At 46.8% G+C, this 12067-nt stretch overlaps 1 long non-coding RNA gene across 1 annotated transcript; it reads right to left on the bottom strand.

Moving 5' to 3' along the window:
- Window positions 1–10020: 10020 nt before the first annotated feature.
- Window positions 10021–11101, bottom strand: LOC120638958. Its single transcript, XR_005661015.1, has 2 exons — window positions 10794–11101; window positions 10021–10354 (listed from the first exon to the last, which is right to left on the bottom strand). It is a non-coding gene; the product is annotated as an uncharacterized LOC120638958 (long non-coding RNA).
- Between the last annotated feature and the right edge of the window lie 966 nt (window positions 11102–12067).

A 12067-nucleotide genomic window follows, 5' to 3' on the forward strand; every position in this document is an offset into this window, starting at 1 on the left:
AGGTCATCACGATGTCCCACGTGGGGCTCACAGTCTTAATTCCCGTTTTACAGATCAGGTCACTGAGGCAAGGAGAAGCCAAGTGGCTTGCCCAAGGTCACAGAGCAGACAAGTGGTGGAGGATGGATTCCAGCCCGTGTCTTCTGACTCCCAAACTGGTGTTCTTTCCACTGATCCACCCTGCTCCTCTGTGAAAATGGAGCCCCCCGCCCAAGCTCTTAAAAAATCATGCTTGACTCAGATAAGGGCCTAAAATTGTAATTTAAAAGGGGCCTCCAGCTACACCGTGAATAGCTTCAACTTTTCCATTCGGCACTTTGGCTTTTCCTTTTATTAAAGCATTTCTGGACGGTTTATGATCCCCTTAACCCCTTGTGGTGTAGAATAATGCTCTGACCACGACTAACCTTGGTTCCATTTGAAAAGTATGAAATCACTCTTAGGCTCAGTTCATCATTCAATCGGTGATATTTACTGAGTGTTTGCTGTAAACACAGCGCCTTTGTATTAAGCACTTGGGAGAATACAGTGGGGTTGGTGATCTATCAGTCAATTGCATTGAGTACCTATTGTATTCAGAACACTCTAATAAGCGTTTGGGAGTCACATTCCCTGCCCAAAAGGCACTTAGAAGTCTAGAAATGCTCACAAAGTCTAGAAAGCTCACAAATGGTTTGTCTCCAATTCCGTGATGATAAATGTATTTAAGCGCTTACTGTGTTTCAGATAATGATACTACTTATAGTATTTGTTAAGCACTTAGTGTGTGCCCGACACTGTACTAATAATAATGTTGGTATTTATTAAGCGCTTACTATGTGCCGAGCACTGTTCTAAGCGCTGGGGTAGACACAGGGGAATCGGGTTGTCCCACGTGGGGCTCACAGTCTTAATCCCCGTTTTACAGATGAGGGAACTGAGGCACAGAGAAGTTAAGTGACTTGCCCACAGTCACACAGCCGACAAGTGGCAGAGCTGGGATTCGAACTCATGAGCCCTGACTCCAAAGCCCGTGCTCTTTCCACTGAGCCACGCTGCTTCTACTAAGCACTGGGGTGGATTCAAACTGAGTGGGTTGGAAACAATCCCTGTCCCACATGGGAATCACAGGCTTAACCCCCATTTTACAGATGAGGTAACTGGGGCACAGAGAAGTGAGTGACTTGCTCAAGGCCACACAGCAGAAAAGTGGCAGAAGGGGGATTAGAACCCATGTCCTTCTGACTCCCCGGCCCAGGCTCTATCCACTATGCCATGATGCTTCCCATGCTGTTTAGTATTGTACTAAGTGCTGGGGTCGGTTCAAGATCATCAGTTCAGGTCCAATCCCTGATTCTCATGGGATTGGGGGAAGGAGAACAGGGATTGAATCCCCATTTCACAGATGAGGAAACTGAGGCCCAGAGAAGTTAAGTGACTCGCCTCAGGTCACACAGCAGGTTAGTGGCGGATCTAGGATTAGAACCCAAGTCCTCTGACACCTCAGGTGCTCTTTCCACTAGCCCATGCCTGCTTCCCAGTGCCCCTCTTGTCTAAAGAGGACAGGGAAACAGTGGCTTGGAAGTCAGAGGACTTGGGTTCTGATTCCCACTCCTTCAAGTACCTACTACTGTTTTGCACACAGGCTCTGAATAATCACGATGACGAATGAATGAAAGTTGTGGGCAGGAAACTGTCCAACTCTATTATATTGTACTCTCCACAGCACTCGGTGCAGTGTTCTGCACCCAGTAAGCGCTCAATAAACGTGATTGATCGAGAAAGCTCTTCCAAGATTAATTCAAACAAAGAATAGTCACGAGAAGCAGCATGGCACAGTGGATAGAACATGGGGCTGGGAGTCAGAAGGTCATGGGTTCTAACCTCCGGTCCACCTCTTGTCAGCTGTGTGACTTTGGGCAAGTCCCATCACTTCTCTGTGCCTCAGTTACCTCATCTGTAAAATGGGGATTAAGACCGGGAGCCCCACGGGCTGATTACCTCGTATCTACCCCAGCGCTTAGAACAGTGCTGGGCACATAGTAAGGCATTAACAGATGCCATCATCATTATTATTATTCTCTCTGCCTCAGTTCCCTAATCTGTAAAAGGGAGATTGAGTCTATGAGCCCCACATGGGACTGTGTCCGACCCCAGTTGCTTGCGTCGACCCCGGCACTTAGTACAGCGGCTGGCACAGAGTAAGCGCTTAACAAATGCCACAATTAGTATTACTAAGAGGGGGATTGAGGTATTAAATCCATGCCAGGGTCCAGAGACCCCTCTCAGGGTCGCACCTGGGGAGTTTCCAGTACTCTATCCGCCTCGACTGTGGGAGGGAGGGTCAAGGAGAGACCTATCCAATTCCATTCCTACTTTGGGCAGGAGCTAGAGAGTGGGAGGCCACCTGCTGAAAAAAAATCAGCGCTCACCTGTGCTGGGCCCCCAGCAGCACGGGAGAGAACTGAGGGAGGAGACTCAAGCTGCGTGGAAGGAAGAAACCGCTTCCAGATTTATTTCCAAGAAACCTCTCTGGATCCACGAGCAGAATGATGGCAGATGGACGTGGGATGTTCTGGGACAGATGTGTCCATGGGTGGGAGACGACTGGACAGCATAAGGGTCCAGAGAGGGTTTCCAGGGCAGACCTGCTGCTGCCAGGCAAGGGTTAAGTGGATAGCCTGTCTAAACAGGTGCTCCCAATCTGAAGCATCGCCCAGCTGGATCAAAAAGGGTCCAAGCAGTAGTAGTCCCTGCTTTCTCTGAGGGTGCACAACTCTGCTTGGAAAGGTAAGGAGACCTCATTGCGTGTATCACAGGGTTTCTTGCCTCCAAACCCCCATTTCCCTGCTCTCCCCACCCCTTCCAAACCCCAGGGCCGGTGACCCCTCAGATAAATGGGGGTCTTTGGAACCAACAAACTAAGCTGAAAGTTTGGCTTGTTTTTCTCAGGTGACTAACACCCCCCCCCCCCCCAAACCACCCTATTCTATCTCGCCTTAGAATCAAGCGGTGGTTTGTTCTATTTTAAATCTCTTTTTTTTTTTTAAGTTGTGGAGATATGGGTCCAGAGGGATCTCACCCGAGGTGGCAAAAGCCTGAGGAAAAAAGGAATTTTAGTTAGTCGCTTTGGTGAACATTCAGTTGCGTTTTTAATTGTGCAGCAACACAACATTTGAAAGTAGTCTGCTACGGAGGAAACTTGGGGGGTGGGGGTCAATGCAACTGTGTTGTAAGGTTGAAGATTCAAGTGAGGAGGTGGAGGAAATGAAGGGACTTGATTTCACTTTTGAAACGTTAAAGCCCTTTGTGTTGCCTTGTGTGGTGGGCAGCCCTGCTGCTGATTGTGTACTGGTGGGATAGATTCCAACGGGCAGAAAACAAAATAATGGTATTTGTTAAGTGCTTACTATGTGCCAGGCGCTGTCCAGTCCCTGTCTCACAAAGTGCTCACAGTCTTAATCCCCATTTTACAGATGAGGGAACTGAGACACAGAGAAGTGAAGCGACTTGTCCAAGGTCCCACAGCAGGCAAGTGGCAGAGCTGGAATTAGAACTCAGGACCTTCTGACTCCCAGGCCTGGGCTCTATTCACTAGGCTATGCTGTTTCTCAAACTGGAAGTGATGTCGACTTCAAATTCTGGGACAGTACACTACACCAGAATTAGCAGACATCTTCCCTGCCCACGAAGAGCTTATCATCTAGTGGGAAACTACTGTTTTTCTGGTTGAGAACCACTGTCCCTGCATCTCCAGAGGTGGAGGTCACAGCTGCTCATTTCAGGGGAGTGAAGCCCAGAAAGCTTATATAGAGTTTATTTTTTTTTTTCTTTGGCATTTCTTTCAATCATATGTACTGTGTGCGAAAAGAAGCAGCGTGGCTCAGTGGAAAGGGCCCGGGCTTGGGAGTCAGAGGTCATGGGTTCGAATTCCGGCTCCGCGACCTGCCAGCCGTGTGACTTTGGACAAGTCACTTAACTTCTCTGGGCCTCAGTTATCTCATCTGTAAAATGGGGATTAAGACTGGGAGCACTAAGTGGGGCAACCTGATCACCTTGTATCCCCCCAGCACTTAGAACAGTGCTTTGCAATAGTAAGTGCTTAACAAATACCACCGTTATTATTATTATTTTTAAAAACACTGTACAAAGTGCTTGGGAGAGTACAATATAGCACTCAGTGTGTGCCAGGCACTGTATTAAACAGTGGGGTAGATACAAGCTAATCGGGCTGGACAAAGTCCTCGTCCCTCATTCGGCTCCCTGTCTTGATCCCCAATTTACAGATGAGGGAACTGAGTCACAGGGAAGTGAAATGGCTTCTGTTGGCCATTGGGAAGGCCACTGGGGAAGATCCTTAAAGACAGGAAACCGCCCTTGAGACTGTAAACTCGTGTGGGCAGGGAATGTGGCTGTTTATTGTTAAACTGTATTCTCCCAAGCGCTTAGTACAGGGCTCTGCACACAATAACTGCTCAATAAATATGTCAGTGCTGGAACTCTTGGACGGATAGTGACTCCTTGGACCCTGAATTGCTCTAAACTCTGTTGAGGAAGGAGCAAGAGCAAGCTCATTGTGGGCAGGGAAGGTGTCTGTTTATGATGTCGTCCTCTCCGTAGCGCTCAGTACAGCGCTCTGCACATATTACGAGCTCAATAATATGCCTGATGAAGAATATCACGGGGATAGGGCAGGGAGAATGGGGGGCTGTGTAAGGAGGGGGCGTCTCAGGCCGAGATGGCAGATGACAGAGAATTTCCATCTACCAGAGAGGAGCCACTTGTTTGGACCCTGTTCCCATGTCTGTTATCCCATTTTGCTTTCTGGAGGAACTGGATCTTCCCAGCTTTGGAATGCTGCAACAGGAGGGGGCAGTGTTTATTCACTGTTGCTGCGGATAATGGGGATAAATACTAGGAGGAAAGGAAAGGAAATGGAAGGAATACCTGTGCAATCTGATGCTTTTGAAAAAGGGTTACTCTTCATGTTTGTTGTTTAAGGGGGGTTTAGTTTGGGCCCTGTAAGATGCTCCTCTGGACTGTAACTTCCTTCAATTGTGGTCAATAGTATTTACTGAGCACTTAGGTGCAGACCCCTGTACTAAGTGCTTTTTGATGGTATTTAAGTGCTTACTATGTGCCAGGCACTGTTCTGAATGTTGGGTAGGTACAAGCACTTAATAAAAATAATGGTATTTAAGTACTTACTAGGTACTAGGCATTGTTCTGAGTGCTGGGCAGGTACAAGCACTTAATAATAATAATAATAATAATAATGGTATTTGTGAAGAAATTACTATGTGCCAGAAACTGTACTAAGTGCTGGGGTGGATACAAGCAAATTGGGTTGGACATAGTTCCTGTACCCTGTAGGGCTCCCAGCCTCAATCCCCATTTTAAAACTGAGAGAACTGAGGTACAGAGAAGTGAAGTGACTTGCCCAGGGTCACACAACAGACAAGTGGCGGAGGCGGAATTAGAACCCAGGTCCTTTTGACTCCCAGGTCCGGGCTCTATCTACTACACCATGCTGCTTCTCCAAGCGCTGATGGGCAGGAATTGGATCTACCAACTCAGTTGTATTGTACCCACCCAAGATTTTAGTACAGTGCTCAGCATATAGGGAGAGTTCGATGTTTTTTTCTAGGTGGTATTTTTAAACACTTATTATGTGTCAAACACCGTTGTAAGTGGGTGATGACAAGTTTGGTCGGATATAGTCCCTGTCCCACATGGGTCTCCCTGTCAATCCCTGTTTTACAGATGAGGACCCTGAGGCACAGAAAAGTAAAGTGAATTGTCCGAGGTCATACAGTATACAGGTGGTGGAGGCAAGATTAGAACCCAGTTCGTCTGATTAATAATAATAATGTTGGTATTTGTTAAGCGCTTACTATGTGCCAAACTGTTCTAAGCACTGGGTGAGATACAGGGTAATCAGGTTGTCCCACGTGAGGCTCTCAGTCTCAATCCCCATTTTACAGATGCGGTAATGAGGCAACAAGAAGTTAAGTGCCTTGCCCAAGGTCACACAGCTGACAGGTGGCGGGGGTGGAATTAGAACCCATGACCTGATTCCCAAGCCTATGCTTTTTCCACTAGGCTATGCTACTTGTGAATATTCTGAACAAATAATTGTATTATTAATTCATTCAATAGTATTGAATGCTTACTATGTGCAGAGCACTTGTACCAAGTGATTGGCACACAGTAAGCACTCAAATACCAGTGATGGATTGATCCAGTCAACACAATGACTCCCTCTACCTTCAGAGAGTCCAAAAATCCTTCACTGACTTGGTAATACTAGTATTTAAGCACTTACAGTCGGGTTCAACGAAGTTCCTTTCCCACACGGGGCTCCCAGTCTTAATCCCCATTTTACAGGTGAGGTAACTGAGGCACAGAGATGTTAAGCGACTTGCCCAAGGTCAGACAGCAGGCCCGTGGAGGAAGGGGGATTAGAACCCAGATCCCTCTGACTCCCGGGCCCGTGATCTGTCCACTGGGTCACTCTGCTTCTCTTTGTCTCATTAGTTGTCGTGCTGATGTCTGCTCCTTAGTTTTGTTGCATTTTCCCTAACATCTTCACCCAGGAGGTGCCCAGCCCAGAGCTCTGTGAGCACATGGTGTTCAATAAATACTATGTATTGGAAAATTGAGCATTAAAGAATTCCCTGTCAAGTAAAATACCTTTGAAAGAAACATCTCCATTGTGTTTCCCAGTGCCCTAGTCAATGGTTTGTTTTAATTTTCTCTAACTTCTCTGTGCCTCAGTTACCTCATCTGGAAAACGGGACAACTGATCACCTCGTATCTACCCCAGCACTTAGAACAGTCCTTGGCAAATAGTAAGCATTTAAATACCATCATTATTATTATTATTTTCACCAGATTGTTCTTAATGAGGAAACTTGGGTTAAAAAAGAAAATAAAAACCTGTTGAAAGATTTTTCCCAGGAGCAGATAAGATAAAAATTTCCATAAGGCAATGAGCCGGCAGAATTATACAATAGTTTTCAAGGGAGGATTTACTAAGGAAGAATTGTCTTTGTTTTTCTTGGGGGAAATCCTGATGATGGAAGATTAGCCCACAAAAAGCTCAATTCCATTTAGGAATTAGAGGGAGAAATCTGATTTTTCTTAAAGCGGGCAAGAACCAGAGAAGCACTGCAGGACCATTGTGTTGATATTGGTTTTGAGAGAAATGGCAGGCAGAAGTAATTCAATAGCCAGAGTTGATTACGAAGGTTGAGGTCACCCAGTCAGAGAGAATGTTTGCACCAAGGCAGTGTCTTGGCTTTATCTGTGGTGTGATGGGGGATCACTAGGGGAAAATAATAATAATAGTGGCAGTATTTAAGTGCTTACTATATGCCGAGCACTGCTCTAAGTGCTGGAGTAGAAACAAGGTTATCAGATTGTCCCACGTGGGGCTCACGGTCTTAATCCCCATTTTACAGGTGAGGTAATGGAGGCCCAGAGAAGTTGAATGACTTGCCCAAAGTCACACAGCAGCCAAGTGGCGGAGCTGGGATTAGAACCCACGATCTCTGACTCCCAAACTCATGGTCTTTCCACCTCACTTTTCCTTCCTGTCTCTCCCCATCCTCCTCTTTATTTGTTAAATGCTTAGAATGTGCCAGGAACTGAACTAAGCACTGGGGTGCGTAGAAGGTAATCGGGTTGGACACAGTCCCTGTCCCGTACAGGACTCACAGTCTTAATCCATTTTTACAGATGAGGTCAGTGAGGCCCAGTGAAGTAACTTCCCCATGGTCACGCCGCAAATAAGAGGAGGAGTCAGGATTAGAACTCAGGTCCTCTGACTACCAGCCCTGGGCTCTTGGCACTAGTACGTGATGCTTCTCTGATATGAGAGCCCCTCAGCCAAGCAGAGGAGTAATATGGGAGGGGGAGAAAAAGACGGAGAGGGCTCTTTAGCCTGAACTGGCAAAGTCTGGGGGGGCGCAAGGGTGGGTATTCAAAAAATCCTGCCTGGTGGTCATGAGGTGAGCCGGAAATGTTGCCCCCCGAAATCCCACAACCCCTGGGCAAGGGGGGCACTGCTTGTAATTCTAATTTGGGCAGGGAACCTTTCTGCCAACTGCGTTGTATTATACTCTCCCAATACAGTGCTCTGCTCTCAGTAAGCACTTAATAAATAGGATTGATTGATGGAGGGTGGGAGGTTTCTTGGTGTGTGGGGTGGGGTTGTGTAGCTGGTGGCATTGGCAGATCTCAGAGGGGTTTGGGTGGAGGAAGAGTCAGATGGTCAGTTGGGTGGTGGCTCCACTGAAACTGCCCCCTCAAAGGTCACCAATGGTCTCCTTCTTGCCAAATCCAATGGCTCCTACTCCATCCTAATCCTCCTTGACCTCTCAGATGCCTCTGACACTGTGGACCTCCCCCTTCTGCTGGATACATTATCCAACCTCGGCATCACTGACTCCGTCCTCTCCTGTTTGTCCTCTTCTCTCTCTGGCCATTAATTCTCAGTCTCCTTTGAGGGCTCCTCCTCTGCCTCCCACCCCCTAACTGTGGGGGTCCCTCAAGGCTCAGTTCTGGGTCCCCTTCTATTCTCCATCTACAACTCATTCCCTTGGAGAATTTATTTGCTTCCACGCCTCAACTACTATCTCTATGTGGGTGATAGCACATCTACATCTCCAGCCTAAATCTCTGTCCAGGCTTGCAGCTCCTCCCGCCTTCAAGATGTGTCTACTTGGATGTCCTCCCGTCACCTCAAACATAACGTGTCCGAAACAGTGCTCCTTACCTTCCCACCCAAACCCTGTCCTTCCCCGGACTTTCCCATCACGGTAGTCGGCACCATCATCCTTCCCGGCTCACAAGCATGTAACCTCGGTGTTATCCTTGACTTGGCTCGGTCATTCAACCCCCGTACCAAATCCTGTCAGTCTCACCTTGACAACATCGCTAAAATCCACGCTTTCCTCTCCATCCCAACTGTTACCACCTTAGTACAATCACTCATCCTATCCCACCTAGATGACTGCATCAGCCTCCCAATCTCCTGCCTTTCCCCACTCCAGTCCATACTTCAGTGCTGGGATTATCTTTCTACAGAAACGTGCAGGACACGTTATCCCCTTTCTCAAAAATCTCTAGTGGTTGCCTAACCACCTCCGTATCAAAAGCTCTTCACCATTGGCTTTAAAGCAATGCCCCGTACCTCGCCTGTTGAGGGCAGGGATTGTCTCTCTTTATTGCTATATTGTGCTTTCCCAAGCACTTAGTACAGCGCCCTGCACACAGTAAGCACTCAATAAATATGATTGAATGACTGAATGAAGCATGCCCCGGTGGCTAGATCCAGGGTCTGGGAATCAGAGGGACCTGGGTTCTAATCCCAGCTCTGCCACTCATCCGCTGTGTGACCTTGTGCAAATTACTTAAATTCTCTTGCTTCATTTATCTCATCTGTAAAAGGGGGATTAAGTCTGTGGACCCCATGTGGGACAGGGACTGGGTCCAACTTGATTACCTCGAATGTGCCCCAAGTGTTAGACTGCATGGCACAGAGTAAGTGCTGAAAAAAATGCCATTTAAAAAAACCCAGAAAAAAGTCGTCGTGAAGGATGTGTGTATTCTGTGGCAGCTCTCAGAGCTGCTTTTGATCTTTACATTAACTCACTGCCACAGGCAGCTGGCTTCCGTAGAATGTATTTGGCATATATATATATATATATATATATATTTTCGGGGAGGATTCTGTGGCCAACAGACACTTGGTTTGAGTCGATGACCAACCATCTCGATCTGGTCTTTGCGGTTCTCTGACGGGGGTCCCAAACCCGGGTCCCAGGAGAGGCCCTTGGTCCAGGAAACCACCCAGTTCGTCAACATCTCTGCTCCCTGGGAGAGTGGGAAATGGTTGGGTATCGGGTAAACAGAGTTGAAATGACTTGTCTGATTTCTTCTGGAAGAAAAAGATCGCTTTTCATCTTCCACCCAAGCACTGGCAACCGGGAACATTGTGCCTCTCCCGCGAAAGCCCGTGAAATATTGTAACTCCACCACGGTGAACATCAATATTTAATTTGTCTCATATGTTTCTTGTTATGAGGAAGTGTCTCAGGAACACAATGCATCGAGCTGCCGCATCAAAGAAACAAATGGAGAATTTAGCAACTTAAATAGTCAGAGATGTAGAGGCTGCTTTTCATTGCCTCCATCGATTTCGGCTCCCGGTGATTTGTGTTTTTTAATCACTTGCAACTGCGGATAATTAGGGCTACTAAGTTTGCTCCAGAATTCAGTTAAGCCTCAGAAGGGTATATTACAGGGCTCCAAAAATTAATCTCTAGCCGTTCTCCAGGTGCCGTCGTACATCATCCGTGCCTTTGGAGTCCTGGGGAGAAATGGGTTTGATTTGAGACTGCAGTGAAACTTTTGACAATACAATCTATTCTTTAAATACCTCAGACCCGTTTCGATTGCCACTCTGAGAGTTTTCGTCTCGGAGCCAATCGGGGGAGGAGATCGGGGATGTCTGGGGATGAGGCGAGGGGGTTATCCAAGGCGGAGTAATAGAAAGCCGGCTTTGCCCCCGGGATTTCCCCGGCTTTAGACTAGCGTCTCCATGGTTACCGCCAGTGTAACTTGCTCTCGTCTCCCTGCTTGGCGATGACTCTGCTCAGTGGTGGTCTTTGCTAAGCGCGGACTATGTGCTAAGAGCTGGGGCTGATTCAGGGTGAGCTGATGGAGGAAGGTTCTCTGACCCTCTCAGGGCTCACATTGATTCTATCTTGCCGCAACCGATCCTTCAGTGGTATTTACTGAGCGCTTACCTTGTGCAGAGGGCTGCCCTAAGCACTTTGGAGAGTACAGTGGAACATATTTGTGCTCAGCACAGTGCTCGGATTGCTGAGGTCCATTGGCAAACTGAAAGAACAAGAGAATATCAAAAGAAAGTCAGCATGCTCTTTATTACAGTAAGGCCTTTGACTAGGTGGATCATGAGAAACTCTGGAGCACCTTAAGGAAAATAGGCATGCCAGACCATTTAATTGCATTAATATGGACCTTGTATGCCAAACAGGAGGCTACAATAAGAACAGAATATGGAGAAACGGATTGATTTCCAATAAGTAAGGGTGAAAGACAAGGATGTATCTTATCTCCTTATCTGTTCATCCTTGATTCCGAATACATATTGAAAGAAACCAGATTGGATGACGATAATTATGGCATTTGTTAAGGGATTACTATGTGCCGGGCATTGTTCTAAGCGCTGGATGAAGACAAACGGCGAGTAAAAATTGGAGGAACGAATAAGACCAACCTTCATTATGCTACTACTCTACTAGCAGAAAGTGAAGAAGATTTGATGGGCTTATTATTAAAAGTTAAGGAGCAGAGCAGAAGGATGGGCCTACATTTGAATGTCAAGAAAACCAGGATCATGACAACTGGAAGTTTGAACGCATTTGTAGTGGATGGAGAGAAGATTGAAGTAATTGACAATCTTTCTCTCCTGGGATTGAAAATCAACAATAAAGGAACTACTAGTCAAGAAATATACTGAAGATTAATGTTAGGAAGACTTCCTATGAAGAGCCTGGAAAGTCATGAAATACGTTGATGTAACAATCGCCACACAAATACAGATAGTCAATTCTATGGTGTTTCCAGTGACAGTGTATGGATCAAAGTCGGACAGTGAAAGAGCAGGATAGAAAGAGCATCAGTTATTTTGAAATGGGGCATTGGAGAAGGTTTTGCAAATATCATGGACTGCCCGACAAGCAAACAAATGGATTTTGGAACAAACTAAGCCAAAGTGGTCTCTGGAAGGCCCAATGAGTTGACTTAGATGAGCATATTTTGGACATCTTATCAGGAAAGGACTAATTCTTTGGAGAAGTCACAAATGCTATAAAAAGTCCAGGGAAAGCGCGCGAGAGGCAGACCAGCAGCTGGATGGATAGAGACCATAACGGTCACGGAAGAACCGTTAGGAAGGTTGTGGATTATGGCAGAGGACAGGAGGTTCTGGAGAAAGTGTATCCGTGGAGTCCACTTGCTAGCCACTGCCCAAGCTAGAATGGAATGGGTAGGACTC

Source organism: Ornithorhynchus anatinus, chromosome 17, assembly GCF_004115215.2.
Source record: "Ornithorhynchus anatinus isolate Pmale09 chromosome 17, mOrnAna1.pri.v4, whole genome shotgun sequence".
In the NCBI taxonomy this organism is placed as follows: Eukaryota; Metazoa; Chordata; class Mammalia; order Monotremata; family Ornithorhynchidae; genus Ornithorhynchus; species Ornithorhynchus anatinus.